We start from the raw sequence: 18,513 nt of genomic DNA, 5'->3' as shown, positions 1-18,513 counted from the left end.
TAGCACAGTGTGAGGATTCTTACAGGGCTCCCATAATCTTGCCTGTGTTGCTCACACCCATACCATTACTCTCATAGGCAGTTTTGAATGGTAGGAAAGAGTATGATCTCCATATTTGAATCCATGTTGAGGAATCTATTTGTTGAATGACCCTGGGCAAATCAGTTAAGCTTTCTGAGCTCAATTTCTTCATTTCTCAAATGGAAATAATAACACCAATGTCATGGGCTTAACAGGATGATTAAAGTGTCCAAAACTCTTAGGAGATGCCCAGAAGAGTCTTTGTATCAGCAAGAATTTAGTCAGGAAAACCACAAGCAAAAAGAATGGCTTTTCTTTCTCTTCATCCTTCTAAATCTTACACAAAATCCTCCCATTAGTAGATTCTAAATTAGAACCCTTCTGGCAAGAGGATCTGGGAAATGTTTCCAGCCTTCCTGCCCCAAAGATACAGGGAAGAGCATGGAAAGGAGTGAAGATAGTATTGAGATGCCAAATGCCAATCTAATATAACACTCAATAAATGGTCAATAGAAATGATCATTTATATTTATTGGTCTGCCTGTGGATTAGCACTGGGTCTTGGTACTCTACCCTGGATCCAGTCCTATTTGACTGAGGTGTGATGACTTCTCACTAGCCTGGTGTAGCAGAAAGAACACAAACTATGGAGGCAGGCATAATGGGGTTGGGACCCTTACTCTAGCTGACGTGTGATGCACGTCCCTGAACAAGACTGGATTGCTGGTGATCTCTCTAGGGCCCAAACGTTTCTATCTGAGCTTCTCTCTTTCTCTTGGTTTCAGCTTTAGACCATTTATGACTTCCTTCTACTATTATATTCCTGTACGTGCTCCAGCAAATCCCATCCAATTACAATATCTATAATTTCCTTTTTTAGATTTCATTAAGTGAGGCTGCTTGGAGAAACAGAAAAAAACGATAGACTGGGAATCAGATCTCAGTTGCAGCACACAGAAGCTGTGCACCGTTTAAAGTTTTACTTAATCTTGTTGCACTTTTGTTTCATTATTTGTAAAATGGCCCCTAGAGAAGTTTATTCAGACAATCATGACGTGTTCATTCACTCTTGTCACTTTGCTATGGCTTTGATTCCCTGTACTATATGGTATATCCTTGCTGCTTATCTGTTTTATACATAGTAGTTTGTATCTGTTAATCCCATAACCCTAATTTGTTTCTCCCGCCTTCCTTCTTTCCTTTGGTAATCACAAGTTTGTTTTCTATATCTGTGAGTCTGTTCCTGTTTTGCATACACATTCACTTCTGTTGTTTTTTAGATTACACTTATAAGTGATATTTGTTTTTCTCTGTCTAATATCACTAAGCATAATATTCTCTGGGTCCATCCACATTGCTGCAAATGGCAGTATTTCATTTTTTATGGCTAAGTAATATCCTACTGTATATCTACCTATCTATCTATCTATCTATACCATCTATAGATAGTTTCTACACTATATCTTAATCCAATCATTTGTTATTGGGCACTTGGATTTCTTCCATGTCTTGGCTATTATAAATAGTGCTGCTATGAACATTGGGGTGCATGTATCTTTTTGAATTATTGTTTTTGATTTTTCCAGATATATACCCAGGAGTGGAATTGCTGGATCATATGGTAGTTCTATTTTTAGTTTTTTGAGGAACCTCCATACTGTTTTCCATAGTAGCTGCACTGATATGCATTCCCACCAACAGTGTATAAAGGTTCCCTTTTCTCCACACCCTCTCCAATATTTGTTATTTGTAGACTTTTTGATAATAGCCATTATGACAGGCATAACATGATACCTCATTGTGGCTTTGGTTTGCATTTCTCTAATAATTAGCGATGTAGAGCATCTTTTCATGTGCCTGTTAGCCACATGTATGTATTCTTCAGAAAAATGTCTATTCAGGTATTCTCCCCATTTTTTAATTGGGCTGTTTGTTTTTTTGATATTGAGTTGCATGAGCTGTTTGCACATTTTGGATAGTAACTCCTTGTCCATTTCATCATTTGCACATATTTTCTCCCAGACAGTAGGTTGTCTTTTTGTTTTGTCGATGGTTTCCTTTGCTGCACAGAAGTTTTATTTTGTTTTGTTTTGTTTTTATTAACTCCAGACTTCATTTGAATTTTACCAATTTTTCCATTGATATCCTCGTTCTGTTCCAGAAGCCAATCTCTGGTACCATTTTGCATTTGGTTGTCTTTTTCATCAGTCTGCTCTGGTCTCTGACAGTGTCTCAGATTTTCCTTGTTTTCCATGATAGTCCCAGCCAGGTATCCTGGAAAATGTCTCCAGATCTGGGTTTTTCTGATGTTTATTTCATGAAGGGATCCATGTTATGTCTAAGTTTTGGAAAGAATACCACAGAGGTGAAGTGCCCTTCTTGGTATAATCTCCATTTCTGAGAACACCTGCTCTAGTTTTTTTGGTTTTTAAATTAATTTTTATTGGAACATAGTTGCTTTTCAATGTTGTGTTAGTTTCTGCTGTACAGCAAAGTGAATCAGCTATATGTATACATATATCCCCTCTTTCTTGGATTTCCTTCCCATTTAGGTCACCACAGAGCGTTGAGTAGAGTTCCCTGTGCTATACAGTAGGTTCTCATTAGTTACCTGTTTTATACATAGTAGAGTATATATGTCAATCCCAATTTCCCAATTCATCCCACCCCCCCCCTTCCCCCTTTGGTACCTGTGCAAAAAGTTTTTAAGTTTAATTAGGTCCCATTTGTTTACTTTTGCTTTTATTTCTTTTGCCTTAGGAGACATGCAAAAAAATATTGCTACTATTTATGTCAAGGTGTGTTCTGCCTGTGTTCTGTTCTAGCAGTCATGGTCGTTTATCTTAAAGATGGCTGCTCTCAGTTCCTTCCCACCCTATATGTATAAGTCTTGCCTCTAACAAGAAATGGAGCTCTTCCCTCCAGTTTCTTGAATTCTGATTAGCCCAGACTACTTGGGCCAATAGAATATGGCAGAAGTGATGCTGTGTAACTTCTGAGGCTAAATCATAAGTAGCCATGAAACTTCTTCCTGGGTTTTTGGAACACTCCATCTAGAAAAAGCCAACAGCCATGTAAGAAGTCTGATTTCTCTGAGACAACCATGCTGTGAGGAAGCCCATGAGAGCCATATGGAGAAAGAGGTTCCCAACCAGCTCCAGCTGTTCCAACTGTCCCAGCGCAGGCACCAAACATAAGAATGAAGAAGCCACTTTTATGAGACACCCCAGTGAGAACCACTCAGCTGATCCCATTAAATAATAGAACTATCAGAGATAAGGATTAATTTTGTTTTATGCCACAGATTTATAAGGTAGTTCGTTATGCGATAATAGATAAATGGAAACAAGCTCTTCTTTCCAAGACACATAATTACCACTAAGGTACTGGTTTAGGAATGATTCAAGTGTATCATATACTCTTTCAGGAACTATTTTCCCCTTCCTATGAAAGCAAAAGATATTATATTGGAGGACTGAATTGTATTAGTTTACATAATAAGTACATAGAATGTATTTGGTTAATGGTAATGGCAAGTTATAATTATGTAATTATACATGCTCAGAAATATTTTGTGTGTTCCATTAGCTGAAACAGAATGTGTTAAATTGGTGGATTTAGGAGAATTGGCCTTGGCCAGTTAGACAAATGAAAATACATGTAAGATGAAGAATGGAAGAGGGAGGATAAGGAATGTTTACATTTTTGTGATCCAAAGGCAAGCCAAGAACTAAAATTTTACTGAGTAGAGAAGAAGACGCAGGTAATAATAAACTTTCCCCCATACTCCCCTGTTTTGGAAACCCCTCTTCATGATAATGCTATTGTAATTAGGGGAAAAAAACATGGAAATGAGATAATTAGTAATCCTGGACAGAAGTATATGTGATTTTGTCAGCACTAGCTTTCAGAGAAAATTAAGATGGATTGTGAGAGGATTAGAAGAAAACATAGAACTTGAAATCATATATGGGGAGTCTTGGGTGGTAGATAAAAGTGATACACTGAGCCAGGGTGCTCTAGATCCTCGTCACTTTAAGTGTGGTCCCTGGACCAACATCACCTGAAAGCTTGTTAGAAATACAGAATCTTGGGCCCCACTCCAGACATACTGACTCAGAAGCTGCATGTTAAAACAACCCCAGGTCATTCATATGACCCTAGTATTTGAGAAGCATTTATCTAGAGCACTTTAAGCATGATATCTACCTGCCATTTTTTTCCTACCTCCATGGTCACAAGAAGTATAAATAAATCAAGTATGCCTGAATTCAAGTTGCCCTACCTGTCCTGTTTGTTGTCATTACTGAATGGGAGGAATTTTGGACTAGGAGAGAATAGAACTCATTATTTTGGTCGCTTTTGTGAGTTGGCTTAGGTTTCAAGCTGTTGTGGCAACTGCTACTGGAATTGTTTCCCTTGTCTCTTTCTGCTGACACAAAGTACAGTAGTGTCCCCTCCTCCACTCCCCCGGCTTATCTGTGGTTTTGCTTTCTTCGGTTTCAGTTACTGTGGCCAACCATGGTCCAAAAATATTAAATAAGAAATTCCAGAAATAAATAATTCAGAGTTTTAAATTGCACGGTGTTCTGAGTAGGGTGATGAAATCTCACGCTATCCCGCACTGTCCCACCTGGAATGTGAGTTGAATCACCCCTTTGTCCAGCAGATCCTGCCCGTTAGACACTCAGTATCAGATCAACTGCCGAAGTATCACAGTGCTTGTGTCCAAGTAACTCTTATTTTACTTAATACTGGCCCTGAAGCGCAAGAGTAGTGAAGCTGGCAATTCAGATATGCCAAAGAGAAGCCATAAAGTGTTTCCTTTAAGTGAAAATGTGAAAGTTCTTGACTTAATAAGCAAAGAAAAAAATTGTATGCTGCATATGCTAAGATATACAGTAAGAATGAATCTTCTATTTGTAAATTTGTGAAGAAGGAAAAAGAAATGTGTGCTAGTTTTTGCTGTTGCACCTCAAACTGCAAAGTTACAGCCACAGTAAGTGCTAAGTGCTTAGTTAAGATGGAAAAGACGTAAAATTTGTACAATAAGATATTTTGAGAGAGACAGAACACATTCACATAACATGTATTTTTTTTCAGTATACTGTTAAAGTTCTATTTATTGTTAGTTATTGCTGTTAATCTATTACAGTGCTTAATTTATACATTGAACTTTATCATAGGTATGTATGTATAGGAAAAAACAGTATATGTAGGCTTTGGTGCTATCTGCAGTTTCAGGCAGCCAGTAGGGGGCCTTGGAACGTATCCCCTGTGGATAAGGGGGGACTAGTACATAATATTGCACAGAGGGAGAAGTGGGGGAGGGTCAACATCCATGTTACATCCATGTCTTTCTGCTGTAGACCACTTTCCAGTGTCCTTCCAAAGTAAACTACCAGAAACCAAGCAGGGATGGGTATGATAACAAGCAGCAGGTCCCCCCCGTGGTAACAAGATCCCCAGATGCGGCTTTACATACCAAGGTCTCTGGCTGTGGTTCATTAGTCCCGGGGTTCCAGAAAATGAAATCAACACATGCCTCATTAAGAAGCTAACTGATTTGTATAACTGGATCTTGTCAACAGAAGCTGAACTTGAGCCACCACAACAGACAGATGTGAACCATGGCTCAGTTCTCAAATCTAAGCTATTTTATAGATCCAGAGCCCCATGAATGAAGAAATAATCTGGCATTGCTAAGGAAAGACACAAGTACATTGCGAGCTTTCTCCTCATAGTCTTCCCCAAAGAAGGCTTATAGGTATTTATTGGGATAACAGTACTCTGGGGAAAGGTGAGAATCAGAAATTTCAGGCAAGACTGAACATTGACATGAAACTGATTCTAGTTTCTGGGAAGCCAGAACATAATTATAGCCCACTAGTAATTGAAGTTTATAAGGGTCAGGTGATAAATATAATTCTGACCAACATCTATATCATGGCAAGTCCAATTAGACTCTGAATGCATGGTGTGTATGTGTGTATGTGTGTGTACAGGTGTGTGTGCATGTGTACACTCTACCTTTATTATAAATTCATATTTGGGGTTCTATCTTGGCTCTCTGTTATTCTATATTTGATCATTTTGACATGATTATTACACTGCTTTATCCACTTTAACCTATTAATAATTTTAATATCTACCATGGCTAGCCCTTTATTTTCAGTTTTGTTCCCCATCTCCACCTCAGTTGTATGTTCACATTTTAATTTTTCCAAAATCAGTTTGCAAATATTTTTAGAGTCACATTATCATTTTGATTAGGATGAAATTAAATTTATAGATTAATTTAAGGACATTGACAGCTTTACAATATGGAGTCTTCCTAACCAAGGACAAGTTTTGTCTTTCCATTTATTTAAGTATGATTTGCGTCCCTTAGAGTGTCAAAGTTTTCTCTAAATAAGTTCTGCACATTTCTTGTAAAGTTAATTTCTGGTTATTTTGTCCTCTTGCTGCTATTGCAAATGGTACATTATGTCTTTGATTTTCTGCAATTTGAATATGATAAGACTAGTATTTTTTAAAATTTATTTGCTTTTTTGTTTTGTGTTTTTCTTGATTGATGTTCTCCAGGCTTCCTGGATCTGTGGTTTGTTGTCTGAAATTATTTTTGCAAAGTTTTCATCCAGTTTTAATTCAAATATTTTTTCTGTACTATTCTCCTTTGATTCTCTTTCTGGTTTTCCATTTATTCATATTGTACACTTTTTGGAATTTTCTCACAATTCTTCGATGTTCTATTCTTTCATTCCTTTTTTCCCCTTTTAATTCCCGTTTTAGAAGTTTCTATTGACCTATCTTTAAACTCACAGATTCTTTCCTCAGCCATGTCAAGTCTATTGATGAGTCCATCAGAGGCATTTCTTATTTTTGTTACAGTGTTTTGATTTCTAGCATTTCTTTTTGGTTCTATCTTAAGAGTTTCTGTTTCTCTGCCTCCATTACCCATCTGTTCTTTCATGTTGTCCTGTTTTTCCATTACAGCCCTTTATGTATTAATCATAGTTATTTAAAATTCCCCATCTGATAATAACAAAATCTGTGCCATATCTGACTCTGACAGTTTTGTTTCTTCAGACTGTTTTTATTAATTTTTTTTCCTTTCAGCATGCATTGCAATTTTTAGTTAAATGTCTCACATGATATACTGGGTTATAGGCACTGAAGTAAATAGGCTTTTTGTGTGAGGTTTTATGTTTATCTGGCTAGGAATTCAGCTTGTGTTTTATATTTGCTGTAGATATAAGGGACAGAGACATCAATTTCCCCTAGCATACTTGCTTTTATCTCCCCTCCTGACTTAGGATTTGTCTGCCTACTCTTCCGCAAGGAGTCTGTATCTCGCAGCTCTTTCACCTATTGCACTGGAGCCCCAATGATGAGGTAGTAAGGTGTTGGGGAGAGGGGCGTTCCATAATCTTCTGATTATATCTCAGCCCATTGGCTGGCCTGTCCCTGGGCTGTGACCTTCAAAAGAATTTTTCCAGGCGTACCGATTTTTTTCTCTCCCTGTCTTCTTCTCCATTCCCTGGCTACAGCATTTCCAGTTTATTTCCTTGAAACCCTGAGCCCTCTTGACTATTTTTTTTCCTCCCTTAGGTGAGGTAGGAAGATTGGAAGAGGCTGGAGTGGGGAGGAATTATCTTCTGCCTCTAGGCTAAAGCTCTGGCAAAGTGATTTTTCCTGGAAATTTGGTTTTTGTTATGGAAAAGATGATGGACATATTTCACAATGATTCTTCTTCTTCCCAAGCCAGAGCCAAGAGAGGATCTTTCTCAGATCCTCCAGGTAAGTAAACCTTGGGTCCTGTCTCTCTCTGGATGTTCTTGTCTTTCTGGGTTTTGCAGTGACATCTCATCTTGAGAGCTCAGTTCTCTGAAAGTCATTGATTTTAAGCTTGTCCAGCTTTTTCACACTGTAAAGACAGGAGTGATGAATTTCAAGCACTTTACATGTCAGAACAGAAACTGGAAGTCCTGGTACATTGACTTTTGCTGCCTCTAGGATTTTTCCAAGCAATGCCTACTTTTTAAAGCACTGTTCTTTCTGAATTGCTCAGTTAAAATCTTCATGGGTGATTTGATTTTATCCCCTGAATAAGCCATTTATGTTTCCTTTATTTTCCTTTAGTATTCTTGGTTACTATTAGTATGAATTGAACTGGCCAATTACAAAACAGCTTGCTTTATATGCTAACTAACCCACATTTTCAAAGGTGAATTCATTTGCATATATGAATATAAACTCTATACAACCTGAGGTAAGAAGATCATCACATTCTTCTATACATTCAACTAAATGGAACGTGGTCAGTTTTGCAGAGCATTTGTATCCTAGGTCATTCTCACTTCCCACAATCGCAAGCCAAGAATTCTCCCTTCCAAAAACTTTCATCTCTTCTTTGTCTACTTTCTAGTATAGTTTCATTAAGAATTACCTTTGGACTTGGAAAAAAAAGAATTACTTTTGATTAAAGTGATATTAATCCTAAGACTTTATTACCATGCTAAATTAATTGAAATATTACTTAGGTTAATAACAACCAGGAGCATTTAAAAACTAGCAAAATGAAGCATTAATCAAGTGGCTTAGATTTTCAGTCATTTTTTGCTTAATAAAATCTTAAATATGATGATCTTTGCAGATATCATCCTCTATAAAATGCTATCATACAATTACCTAAAATTGGCTCCTGACACATCAGCACCTAAATATTGGGGAAATAATACACTATGGCAATTAATGGCATGTGTTTTGGAGTCAGTCAAGCCAGAGTTGAAACACAGCTCAAGTACATGGTAAATAAAGACAAATACTTGTAATGTCTGTACTACCTCATTTTCCCCACATATTAAGTAGAAACAATACATATCTTTAGGCTTGTCACAAATTAAAGTTTTAACACTTAAGGTGCCAAGTACACAATAGATGATCAATAAATGGTATGGTACACAGGATTTCTAAAATCCTAAAGATACTCTACCCTTATTCTGTAACCTGTGAATATGATGAGGTATTACTTGCCATGATTGTATGATGTTATATGGCACAACTGACCTTCAAATAGGGATATTACCTCAATGGGCCTTATCTATTCACATGGGCCCTTAAAAGCAGAGCGTCTTCTCTAACTGGTGGTAGAAAGGGAGGTCAGAAAGATTCAAAAACCAAGGGGGGGGTTTTAATGCACCATTGCTGACTTGAAGCTGGAAGAGGCCAACATTGTGAATGTACTTAATGCCACTGAATTGTGCTCTTTAAAATAGTTAAAATGGTGAATTTTATCTTGTATGTATTTTATTTCAATAAAAACATGAAAGAAAATAACTATACATGTAACAAAGCAAGAAAATGTGACTTATTATGGTGGTGGTGGGGACAGCAGTCAATGGAAACATTCCCTGAGGTAGCTTAAAGAATTGAATTAGAAGATAGAGACTTTAAAACACCTATTATAAGTATGTTCAAGTGCTTAAAGGAAAAGATGGGCATAATGAGAAAAATGCATGTGGAATCTCAGCAGGGAAGTGAGAACTATTAAAAACAGAATAAATGGAAATTTAAGAACTGAAAGATAGAATATTTGAAATAAAAATAAAGCACTGCATAGGATTAACGGAAGAATGGAGATGGCAGAAGAAAGGATAAATGGAAGGGAAGATAAATCAATAAATTTTTTTAAAAATCTGAAGAAGAGAGGAAGAATTGAAAAATAAAACAAAGAGACCCTCAGTGATTTGTGAGATAATGTCATCGAACATACATATATACATATATGTACATACATATACCTCTCCCAATGGACAAGAGAGAGAGAATAGGTGAGAAAAAGAAATGTTTGCAAAGAAAATAATGGCTAAAAATTTCCCATATTGGTTGAAAAACATCAAACTACGTTGTTAAACTGTGTAGCATGAATTATGAGTAGAACATTTTCAAAGCAGCCAGAGGAAAATGGCAAATTGCATACAGGGGAGCAATGGTATGAATTGTTCATATTCATACCAAAAATGGTATGAATACCAAATGAATGACTGAATGAATGGTATGAATACCCAAAATGGTATGAATATCAGCAGATTTCACATTAGAAATAATGGAGACCCTAAAACAAGTTGATAGAGAAGCCTCCAGTTGTAGCAACCAAAAATGTCTCTAGAGATTGTCAAACGTCCCCTCAGGGACAAAGTCACCACCTAACTGAAAACCATTTTATTAAATGTTTATGCTAGAATAGGAAAAGGTTTAAAATTGTTCATCTAATCTTTTACCTTAAGAAGCTAGGAAGAGAAAAGCAATTTAAAACCAAAATATATAAAAGGAAGTAAATTATCCAGCATAAATAAATGAAATAGAAAACCAAAATCAGTAAAAGTAATCCATACTTGATTCTTTGAAAAAAATTAACAAAATAGTTAATCTCCTAGCAATATCGACCAACAACAGTAAGAGCAAACATAAATTACAAATACCAGGAATGAAGGAAGAAACATTACCGTGAATCCTACACTGATTAAAATGATGATAAGGAGATTTTATGCACAACTTCACACTAATAAATGTAGCAATTTAGATAAAATGGACACAGTCCTTGGGAAACACAACTTACCAGAACTGACTCAATATGAAAAGAAAATCCAAGTAACACTGTATCTAATATAGAGATTGAATTCATTATTAAAAATCTTCTCAGAAAAACAAAGCAAAACTCCAGGTCCAGATAGGTTTAATGGTGAATACTATGAAACACAGAATGTAGAAACAACATCAGTCTTACACAAAATGTTTGTGAAGATAGAATAATTAAAACATCTCAATTTGTTTTCTGAGGACAACATAATCTTGATACCCAAATCTGATAGACTTGTCATGAAAAAAAAACTATAGATTAATATCTGTCCTGAACATAGATGCAAAAATCCTTAATAAAATACTATCAAATTAGAAATGATAATTCTTCATGTCTGAGTGGAATTTGTCCCAGGAATACAATTTCAATTTAATATAAGAAGAGCAATCATTGTAACTCCAAACATTAAAAAAAGAAAGGAGAAAAACCATATTGTTATCTCAAAAGATGGAGGAAAAAACATTGGAAAAATTAAACAACAATCTGTGATAAAAAATACTTAGCAGGCTTCCCTGGTGGCACAGTGGTTGAGAGTCCGCCTGCCGATGCAGGGGACACGGGTTCGTGCCCCGGTCCGGGAAGATCCCACATGCCGCGGAGCGGCTGGGCCCGTGAGCCATGGCCGCTGAGCCTGCGCGTCCAGAGCCTGTGCTCCGCAACGGGAGAGGCCACAACAGTGAGAGGCCCGTGTACCGCAAAAAAAAAAAAAAGAAAAAAAAATACTTAGCAATCTCTGAATATAAGGGGACTTCTTTACCCTGATCAAAGGCACTCAAGGAATTTGTAGCACTAACTTCATACTTAATGACTAATAGCTAACACTTTCGCTTTGAGATCAGGGACAAGACAAAAATGCATACTCTCACCACTTTCGTTCAATATTGTACTGGATATTCTAGCCAATGCAGTATAGCCAGAAACAAAATGTTAAAGAGGACAGATTGAAAAGAGAGAAGTAAAATTATCTTTATTTTCAAATTTATTGATTGTATGGAAAATCCTAAGAAATCTACAAAAACTTAAAGCTAACAAGTAAATATATTACATTTGCAGGATATGAGGTCAGTATAAAAATATTCATGTATTTTTATTCTAGCAGAGGACAGTTGAAAAAACTACAATAACTAGCACTTATAATAGCATCAAATAATAAACAGTAAAGCACTTAGAACTAAATCTAGAAGAAGGCACCCAAGACCTCTGTCTTGAAAACTGTATAACATTGCTGCAAAAAAGAAGAATCAAGTAAATGGAGAGACAAATCCTGTACAAGATTTGGAAGATTCAGTGTGGGTAAGATGCCTGTTATTTTCAAATTGATCTATATACCTCTCACCATCTTAATCAAAATCCCAGCTTGTTTTTTGGTACAAATTGGAAAACTGATTCTAAATGTATATGGGAATGCAATGGATCTTGAGTAATGAGAACAATTTTAAAAAGGTGGTTTGAAAATTCGCACTCTCTGATTTTAATACTTACCATAAAGCTATAGTAATTAAGATTGCATTGTCCTAAGGATATAGATATGAAACAAGATTAAAGGAACAGTATAGAGTACAGAAATATACTCATGGACATGGTGAAGTGATTTTGTTAAAAATTTTCTAGGCAATTTGGCTAGAACCATAAAGTATGTTCAACAAATGGTGCTAGAAAAGCTAGCACCATTTGTGCTAGCTTTATGTATGGAAGAAAAAATACTTTAAATTTTACATATCACCCTAGGCAAAAATTAATTTGAGATTAATCATGAACCTAATTATAAAAACTAAAACTATAGTTTGTAAAAAATATGTAGTAAAGCATCTTCACAAGTTAAGCAAAGATTTCTTAGGATACACAAACACTTCGTATAAAAAAAAAAGTAATAATAAAATGAACTCCATTAAATAAAGAACTTCTATTTATCAAAAGTCATAATTAAGAAAATGAAGAGGTAATCCATGGAGTGGGACAAGATATTTTTCAATATATAACTAATAAAGTATTCATAACTATAGTACGTAAAGTATTCCTCCATTAAATTAGAAAAGCCAGACAACTCTGGCTTTTTGACAGAATACATAAAGATGCACTTTACCAAAAAAGCCATATAAGTTGGCCATAAGTTCATGAAAAGTTGCTCAATATCATTAGTCATCAGGGAATGCAAATTCACAATATAATGAGATACCACTTCACACCCACTGGAATGGTTAAAATTAAAAAGACTGACAACTCTGAATGTTGGCAACGATGTGAAGTATCCACATCTTTAATACTTTGCTGATGGGAATGCAGAATGTTATCCTCATTGGGGGAAACTATTTGGCATTTTCTTAGAAAGTTAAACATGTACTTTATACCTGATCCTGGAAATCCTCATAATAGTATCTCTCCTAGAGAAATGAAAGTATCTGCCCACAAAGAGACTCTTACAAATATGATTTATTCATCATGCTTGAAAACTGAAAAAAAGTCCATCAACAGGATTAACAACTTGTTATATATTCGTGTAATGAAAATAATACTCAGCAATATAGAAAGAGTTAACTACTGATATATACAAAGGCATGAATAAACCTTGAAAATATCTTGTTAGGTAGAGAAGCTGACAATAGAGATGTATGTGTATATAGATACAGATATCGATATAGATAGATATAGATATATAGTGTGAATACGTTTTTATGGACTTCAAGAACAGAGGACACTAATGTATAGTTACGGAAATCAGAACAGAGATTACTTATGGGGGTAGGAATTGGCTAGAATGAGGCATTGGGTAACTTTCTAGTTGATGAAACTATTTCTTAAGTTAATTCATACTAGGTTATGTGGATGTATATAAGGGTGTGCTGGCACTGGCTCTTACCAGCTTGAGAAAGCCAATTGTGTGCATCTTTTTCCAACTCTCCTTTCAAAGTTATCACATCAGTAGCTTGAAGTAGGCCATTGGTGGGAGTGTTTTCACCATGGAAATCAGCAAATGTTACATATCATGGCTTTGTTATTCAGAGAGCTGTGTTTTTCAGCACATCACTGGATTCTATAAAGTTGTAAGCTGTTTATCAAACTGTTCACTTAAGATTTATGATATTGAACACATAGTGACTATTTACCAACTCAAACAGTTCAATACATTCTAAATTCTTTCCACCTTCGATGGACAAATGATATCTCTGCCCCCCAGTTCTTACATAGTTCATCTTGGGCTAAACATCAAGTTTGTACTCAAACCAGGATTGTGCTTTGTTCAAGGAAAAGAAGTGTGAGATCATATTTTTAAGTTATTTTTTCTCCTCCATATACATAGCTGCATGTGTACTGGAGTTTCTGACTCTCTCTTGTTGATCAGGGTGTTGACTAAGCTCCCATCTCCTTTCTCCTTCATTTATCTTTATTCTCTTGCTTCATATATTTAAAATAAATAGGTGTTTCATCTCGAATCCTATACAGTAAACACTCTCTTTGCAACATATTAAATCCTTGTAAGGGGTGAATGTGTGTGTGTGTGTGTGTGTGTGTGTGTGTGTGTGTGTTCTTAATTGCACAAAGCAGGATGATTAGGAAACATTTAACCAAAGTAGTGTTGCTATTTATATTACCACACTTTGAGCAAGTAACAAGCATAGCTTTGTTTGTTGATTTTTTTTTTAATTGGATCCAGTATTTTCCAAAGAAGAATTAAAGCCTTTTTAAAATAGTGCCTCTAATTGCACTTGAGCCTGGAAAAAGCTCGTATTGATTTTATTGCTTTGCTAAAATTATGCTTAAAATTAGTTTGAACAGAGCATTCTCTGCAAGTGATTGCTCTTACTGTTCACTTCAAGTTCAAAATCAGACAGACTGAAACAAGGAGACCTATGGTCCACAAATGAGATGCTTTCAGAAAGTAACTATAGATTGAAATGGGCCAAGATGTGTTTTCAGCCTTAATAAAAATAAAAAGCGTTGGAAAAATATTAAGATTGATAATGGTATTATTAATGAATTTCATATTTTTTATTTCAGATGGACAGGCTTAATTTACTCATTGAAGCAGATGATGTATAAATTGTTTGCTGAATTAGAGATCATTTGCTTCTGTTACAGCCTACAGACAATGCATGTTTGAGCCTAATGTCTCTAAGGAATGCTGTTTGAGAATTGGAATTGGTCGGCAACGTTACTCTTTGTGACTTTGTATGGGAAAAATCAGTAGGGCCTTTTTGTTACACAAAGACATGTTTCCTTGACAAAGATTTCTTCTAGTGCTGCAGTAACTGTGGACTGGGTATATATCTTAGTGTTTAGTAACGTGTGATTGGGAGTTTATTAGACCTGGGCTTGAATCTATGCTCAGTCACTTTCAAGTTCTATGGCATTATTCAAGTCAGTGAAGTTCTCTGAGCCTCTGTTATGGAGATAACAGGGTCATAATGAGGTTTAAATGAGATCACATAGTCCTGGCACATACTAAGTGATCTATAAGTATTTTATAACTTACTAGTGTTTTAATTAAATCCACTAAGTTATTAACTCTTTTCACACTAGTATAGTGGCTTATTTAGCTTTTCCTCAGTGCTCAGAACAGGGTCTGAGACATTTTAAATGCTCAATAAATGTCATGTGCTCATGTGCTGTAGACTGTGGTTCATTTAGGTTTTGAAATGACTTTATATTATGGAGAATTTCAAACATATAAAACTGTAAAGAGAATAGTATAGTGACCTTCCATGTACCCATCACGCAGCTTCACCAATTCTCGACTCACAGTAAGTTTTGTTTCACCTGTACTCCTCCCCTTCCCATCTTTCCTGAAGCAAATTGAGTTCATTTTTAATCCTCTCTGCCATGGGCTCCACTGCCCTTCCTCTGCTGGCATGCTCAGGAGATACAAAGACATTTGAAAAAGGCATATAAACAAAACAAAATAGTGAAGTGATATCTACTGCCATGATCATGGAAAGCGTTTCCAAAGCTTAAGAGAAAATATGGATTTTCTGTTGCTGTTTTTGTCCCTTAGGGTAGATATCCGAGGCTCAATCAGGAAACAAGGGACAGCTGGTTAGAGTTTCGAGTCTTTCTGAAAATGACACATACAGTACAGTGATCAGTTTTTCTCTCTTGGATTGAAAGGAACTAGCTGCTTTCCTTGTACGTGCACATAGAGAATATGGAATTTACCCAGCAGTCAAAGAGCTAAATTAATTTACAGGTATTTATAGCAGATGAAGTAGCTATTCACCATACAGCTGTGAGCTGAGAGAAAGGTTAAGGATGTTCTAGTTGGTACCAGTCATTTAATATAAAAGCAATAAAAACGTCTCAAATTAGTCCTGATGATTATTACCTACCAAGTTCCCTCTTTCTCATGAAATTCATGTTGCTGTTGTTTATTAGGCTCCATTTCTTTTAGCGCCAGTAAATAGATTCCATTAGTTGTATGTAAGAAGGGTGGGACACAGCGGAAGTCCCAGTAGCAATATTATCCTAATCACATGCAGTATTCTGATGGCTCCAATTTGCTTGCAGAGAGGCAGGTGGTAATGGTGGTAGCGACTGTGTAATGGTTTATTGAGAAGTTTGACATTATTTCTTGATGTAATAGCATATTTCCTTAAAGGTTATTTGAACTTGCCTTGTGTGATACAAGGAAAAGGCAGAGTAATTTTTGTTGTGGCAGGATTCATTGATTTGGGGTAGCACTATCGATTTCATGTGGATCTGAGATTATTACAAATAGCAACCTTGCAAGCATTTCTTGGTTGTATTGGCAGGCTGTCTAACATGCCAACAGGAATCTCCAAGCAACACAGAAAACAAGCTTACTTTATAACTTTAGCAAGATGTTAAAATGCCTACCTAGTCTTCATTCTTTTACACATTGATATCCATATTAATATTCATTTTATCATTCAATTATTTCTCTAATAAATAGTTACTGCTGATTTGTGCTGTACTTAGTCTTGTAGTAGGCTGTGGGAATGTACATGAATCAAGTGCGGTTCCTACCCTTAAGGATCACACAGTCTAGTCGAGGAGGCAGGTATCTATACAGAAAACAGTCATAGTTTGAGAAATAGAGGACCAAATGAACCTTACTTTGAGCTAATTTGGAAATAATCGTATGGTGTCTAATTATTAGTAGACCATTTAATATCCACATAGACTGATTTTGAGAAGAATTGCGTCATAGAATTAAAAAAATTAAAGGAGATATTGTTAATTAATACTTGACATTTAACAAAGCATTTTCAAATTGGAGCCTCATGGTAAGCCTATAAAATAAATCTTAGTATATTTTGATCTCTATTTTTCTGCTGCCTTTTCCAAAAAACAAACAATAACAACAACAAAAACCTCCTTCAGTTATCTACACCCACTGATTTACACTTCACTTTTTTTCTTTATATCATTTCAATCAGGATTTCACCAACACTGCTCTGCAAAATATGCTGTTATCATGCCACCAACAACCTCTCTGTCATCCAATCCAATGTTCAATTCTTAGTCTTCAACTCACTTTCTCCTCCTTGTTACACTTTATTTAGCTCTCAGGACCCATTCTCGCGGTCCTCTTCCTACCACACTGGCGGTGACTTCTGTCTCCTTTGCTGGATTCTCGTCTTCTCCCCAACCTCTTAATATTGGGGGGCCAAGGCTCAGTCATCAGATTCTTTTTCTTTTTTATTCACATTTGATACCTACATGACCTAATCCAGTTCTATTACTTTAAGTGTCATGTATATGCTGCTGACAGCTCCCTAATATATATCTTCAATACAGACCTCTTCATTGAAATCCCAATTCATATATTTAACTGTCTACTTGATACTCCATTTAAATTTCTAATAGACACTTCAAAGCTAACATGTATAAGGCAGATATCTTAATTTCCAATCCCCTCAAGGTATGCAATAACCTTAGTGACCCTCATCTTCATAAATGGCAGTTTTATTCTTTTACTTGCTCTAATCAATAACTACAGTTATATTTGACTCTTCACGTTCACACAAAATTCATATTTCATCAATTAGCCTGTTAGTTTGGCTCTTCATTCAACTAACATATTTATTGAGTGCTTACTAAGTGCCAGGCACTGTTTGACTTACTGGGGATAAGGCAGTACCAAAAAGGACAAATTTCTCAGCTCTCATGGAGCTCACATTCTAGTGGGTAGCTTATATTTGAGTGTCTCTACCTTCAAAATATATTCAGAAACTGACTATATATATTCTCACCACTTCCACCACCATGTCCCTAGTGTGAACCATCACCTCTTACTGTAACGACTCTCTAACTGGTCTCCCTGCTTCTGCCCTTGACCTTCTACCATCTATTCTCAACAGAGCAGTCAGAGTGATCCTATAAAAACACGAGTCAGATGATTTCATTTCTATGCTCAAAATCAAGAATATTCTGCCTCCACATATTCACTTGGCTCACCCCCTCACTTCCTTTTGTTTCTGCTCAAATGCCATCTAATTGGAGCTGTCTGCCTAGATCACACTGTAAAAGTAGCACATGGATATATATTCACACATGCACACACAGACACCAGTTACTCATTGTCCCTTTAACTTGATTTAGTTTATCTTCTGAGAACATATCACAGAGCAGTTTGTTCAGTTGTTAATGTTTTTCTTCCCTTCCTGGAATGTAAACTTCATGAAAGCAGGGACGTTTTCTGTTTTGTTTAATCAAGTGTCTACCCCCAAGGAGAAATCCATCTAGTGGCAGAGCTAGTCATATATTTTGTAACACAAAGCAGAATGGAATTATAGAAGCAGGAATTCTTTATTCTCACAAAGAGGCCCAAGGAAAACTGTCACTCACTTACTAGGAGGCACCTTGACTTTGAAGGATACTAATCATTTTTTTTT

The sequence above is a fragment of the Delphinus delphis genome, chromosome X (genome assembly GCF_949987515.2).
Source record: "Delphinus delphis chromosome X, mDelDel1.2, whole genome shotgun sequence".
Classification (NCBI taxonomy): Eukaryota; Metazoa; Chordata; class Mammalia; order Artiodactyla; family Delphinidae; genus Delphinus; species Delphinus delphis.
The sequence above is the reverse complement of the archived record's forward strand: the minus strand, read 5'-3'. Positions refer to the sequence as shown.